This window comes from Ailuropoda melanoleuca, chromosome 6 (genome assembly GCF_002007445.2).
Source record: "Ailuropoda melanoleuca isolate Jingjing chromosome 6, ASM200744v2, whole genome shotgun sequence".
In the NCBI taxonomy this organism is placed as follows: Eukaryota; Metazoa; Chordata; class Mammalia; order Carnivora; family Ursidae; genus Ailuropoda; species Ailuropoda melanoleuca.
Genome location: NC_048223.1, coordinates 56,567,295 through 56,571,778, shown reverse-complemented (window position 1 = coordinate 56,571,778; position 4,484 = coordinate 56,567,295). Strand labels below are relative to the sequence as shown.

Below are 4,484 nucleotides of genomic sequence, written 5' to 3'. Positions count from 1 at the left end.
AATAAAATCTTTAAAAAAAATAAAATGAAAAAAAATAAAAAGTGAAAAGTATACATGTGGTACAATGCAACAACGATACACTGTGTGAGGCCAGAGTAAAAACAGTCCTATCAAAAACAATAAAGTTCTGTTTAATGACAGAAATATATTACACTGCTTCAGTTCTTAAATTTAAACAAATTCAGTAAAGTTTGGTTCTGCACCAGCCGTATCTCATGTGCTCAACAGCCCAACGTGGCAAGCGGTGACCTTGCTGGACAAGACACGTTTACCGCAGCGCTGCGGGCAACCTGTCTTCAGCAAGGCTGCATCCTTAGCACTCAAACGTGGTCGTGGATCAGCCAGCACGCTGGACATCGCCTGGGAGCGCATGAGAATCCTGGGGCTCATCCAAGACCCACAGAATCAGAACCTGTATTTCCACAAGGCTCCAAGGTAATCTGTATGCACACTCAACTTTGAGAAGCCTGTTGTGAGCCAGTGGTTCTCAAACGTGCCTGCATACTGGAATCATCTGGATAGTTAAAAAAAAAATGGCAACACTTGGGTCTAATCCCACAGATTCTGACTTAATTAGTATGGGATAGGGCCTGGGCATCCAGATGTTTAAGAATTCCCCAGGTAACCTCTGCCATCTATGGATTACTCATATATTTTCATTTATTTTCCATAGAACTCCTGTTTTATTTAGGGCCTGGCACATAGCAGGCACTCAATCAATGCCGGTAATTATATAAAACACGCAGAACACTTGAAACAACTATGAACCAACCTTATACTTTTAGATCATTCAAATTAAAGAAAATATAAAATAGTTGCAAATTCACTCAGATTTAGTTTAGTTACAAAGACATTTTGTAAATAATCTCTAAAAGCATGAAAATGTATGAAAAACCCACCTCGGCTAGGTGCCAGAGGATTTAAAGGACGATAAACAGATCGAGGCCTGAAAGAGCAAGTGCGAAACTCAAACATAAAATGGTTTGTCACTTTTCCCCCCAACAGAACCCTACTCCCCTCCCTCCATCCTCCCCTTGGCCATTCCTCCTCCTCCCCGACCCCGCCAGTTACTTGAAACAGTTCTCCTCGTAGATGCTGTTCCACACTCTCCACGCGGAAGACCCTTTGTAGCCAGTGTAGCGCTCCGGGTTCAGCAGCAGGTCTACGTACTGAGCCGCCGGCGATCGCTCATCTGAACAAGAAACAATTCATAAAAACCACCCGCACGCCACCAGTTGTCTGAAATGGAACATTTTAATGCAAACATAACTACCAAAAGATCAGAGAAAGGCTGCACTTTGAAAAGATTACTTGAAAGTAATCTCCAACTTAAAGGGTAGAGCGGTTAGCACACTGGGGACTGTGCTTGACCTGGGATAACTCATGCTTGTCAGACAGGAAAAAACCACGACTCCCTTTCCTTTGGATGCTCAGCGCTCTCAAGTCCACAACACCCCTCCCCTACTTAGGGGCATTCATCATTCTTAAATTTTAACCACCCAGGATTGAAAAAACCTAACAGAATCATAACCTGTTCTAGCGTTGGGTTTGCTTTCTTCCCTATGCAGACACCTACCTAAACACATGCTTAGACACATTTTTTTTAGCGTATACTGTACTAAAAAGAGAGATTTTTCTTCTATTCTCTACTTTGGACTTAAGAAATGAATGGCTCAATAACTTCGTGATTCAGATTTGATCACAGAGTTACACAATGCTCTAATTAAAAAAAAAAACACATTATGGTTTATTTTTTTAAAAGATTTTATTTATTTATTTGACACAGAGACAGCCAGTGAGAGAGAGACAAGCAGGGGGAGTGGGAGAGGAAGAAGCAGGCTCCCAGCAGAGGAGCCCGATGTGGGGCTCGATCCCAGAATGCCAGGATCACGCGTGAGCTGAAGGCAGACGCTTAACGACTGAGCCACCCAGGCGCCCCTACGGTTTATTTTTATCACTGTTAACATACAGAAGTGCTTTTTCCCCTCTCAAGCCAATATATAGCAGGCACACCTTCAGCAACTTGCTAAGACATTTAGAATTAAATAACCATTTCCTTTTAAGACTTTATTTTAGAGAGAGAAAGCAAACACAAGCAGGGAGGGCCAAAGGGGGAGGGAGAGGGAGAAAGAATCTGAAGTAGACTCCCCGCTGAGCTCAGAGACCCATACGGTGAGATCACCACCTGAGCGGAAACCAAGAGTTGGAGGCTTAACGGAATGAGGCACCAAGGCACCCATAAATGACCATTTTCTGTGCTGAAATCCAAACGAGTGTTTACCAGATCCCCACTATTTGGACATTTTAATAGAGATCTCTGAGGGATACAAAAGATAATAAAAATGGTCTTAATTATTAAGGCTTAAATTCTGGATAGGAAAGGCAAATAGTTTAAACCAGTAGTATGCAGGCACCTGACTTAAAACAGTGGCCAAATATGGTCACTAAAATATGGTCCCTCTTTTTTTCATTACTAATAGTATATTTTCCTGTCAGCCAACAATACTCAAAGCCTAAAATATTTACTATCTGTCCATTTACAGAAGAAAATGTTTGTCAACACCTGACCTACACCGACAAGAGCTTCATGGCATCAAGATGAGGAAGCAGGGGGGCGGGGGTGCATACACAGGTTGAGCCCCCCCTGCAAACACACCAGTGCTGGTAACCCCATCCTTTCCCTGGGGCCACCTGTCACATGATCTTAATTAATTTGCTCATAAACTACAAATTCTTTCCATTTGCACGACTGTAGCATTTATTTGGATAATGCTCTTTGGACCCCTAATACATCCTCCTCCCCAAAAGCTTTCTCTTCTTCCTCCCTTTAGAAAGCCCTTCTAAAGTTGTTCTATTCTAACTGCTACCTAAGGATTCAAATAATTTTCATTGAATCAAAATACCTAATTCTGGGGATTCATCAATTTCAACCGTTTTTTCTTCAAGTATACCTTTTTTCCCCAACTGAATTTCCTTTTCACTGTCTTAATTGAATATTAGTGTTAGGAGGCTACACTGCATGTTCTAGAATGCGAGCCAGTCCTCCACACCTCCTAACCCAAATCTCTCTTCCAACATAGCACAGACCAACTTAGCATGCAGGCTTTTTGTTTACAGATACCCATAAAGAATATTGCTGTAGGCTCAGGATTGAGCCTACAATCCTCCATCACCAACTTTATCCCCGATTGCTAGTAATGCATTATTAAAATCGAATTTACTCAGATGAGGAGAATCTATAGTTTATAAAGCTCCCAAGTAATTTTGATACTCAGCCAGGTTTAGAAACTACTGTTTTAAACAATATTTTAAATTTATTAATGAACATGTTTTAAGGGAAAATAGAAAAGTAAAAATCTGTCATACTATTTAGGTTATTTCTGGACCAACAACTTCATTCAGCAAACACTTACTGAGCAAGTACCATGTCAGGCACTGTTCTAGGCACTAGGGATAAGGCAGTGAACCGGAAAGACAAAGCCTGTGCCCTCAGGTGGCTGACAACCCAGCTGGAGCAGACAGACACAAACAGATACACTAAAGAACCCGTCCTGCACTCTGAGAGTTCTCAGTGCTGAGAGCAGGCAGCAGTGCCAACACTCAGAGAGAGAGTCATTGCTATTTTCTACAGGCAGGTGACAGCGGGCTTCTCTGATGAGGTGACATTTGAGCAGAAACCTAAACCAAAAGAAGCCATGCGTAAAGAACAGTGACAATGACAACAAAATAGGAGTAGGGAAAGCAGCTTACCTTAAACTGCTAAATTATTTAAAAATCTATTATTTGATCTATAAGGATCACCTTCCTTTCCAATAAAGACAGAACAACAAAACAGAGAACAGGGGTGTACAGATATATTCCAGTAAACTGGGGTGAATATTCTTTAGACTGTTTTAATCCAATGATTTTAAATAACTGAAATAACTAGACAATGACTCTAAAGCTACTCTAATGTGTTTTTAAAAATTGTACATATAAATCATCAGGACACACATGAACATTACTACCCAGAGGAGTAAACCAGCTAGTAGAATGGTTTAGATGTTTAAGGACTACACAAAATATAAAAATCACCAATTTTTTAAAATTATGAAATCCTAAAAATCTTATGGGATGATTTTATGTAAATTTTTATAGGACATCTTTTCCATTTTTACAATATAAGAAGCAAATGTTAAAAAATTAGTTAACACTGTATTGATGAAAGGTAATGGAGTACATCATTGATCATACCAAGTGATCTCTGTGATTGAGTAGCATTTTTTGTTAAATACCTATAAAATAAATATTTACATTGTTTCCTATAAGAGAAATATTCACAGAAATGGATTCAGAGGGGAGGGGGGTGGGGGAATGGGATAGGCTGGTGATGGGTAGTAAGGAGGGCACGTATTGCATGGTGCACTGGGTGTTATACGCAACTAATGAATCATCGAACTTTACATCAAAAACCAGGGATGTACTGTATGGTGACTAACATAATA

General features: G+C 40.3%; 1 long non-coding RNA gene across 1 annotated transcript in view; it reads right to left on the bottom strand.

The window, feature by feature from the left end:
- Positions 1 to 4,484, bottom strand: part of LOC109488748 — a 10,024-nt gene that overhangs the window by 4,359 nt on the left and 1,181 nt on the right. The window contains exons 2-3 of the long non-coding RNA XR_004626106.1: positions 1,072 to 1,192; positions 900 to 946 (exon numbers count right to left, since the gene is read on the bottom strand). This is a non-coding gene — a long non-coding RNA (uncharacterized LOC109488748). The remainder of the gene's footprint in view (positions 1 to 899; positions 947 to 1,071; positions 1,193 to 4,484) is intronic.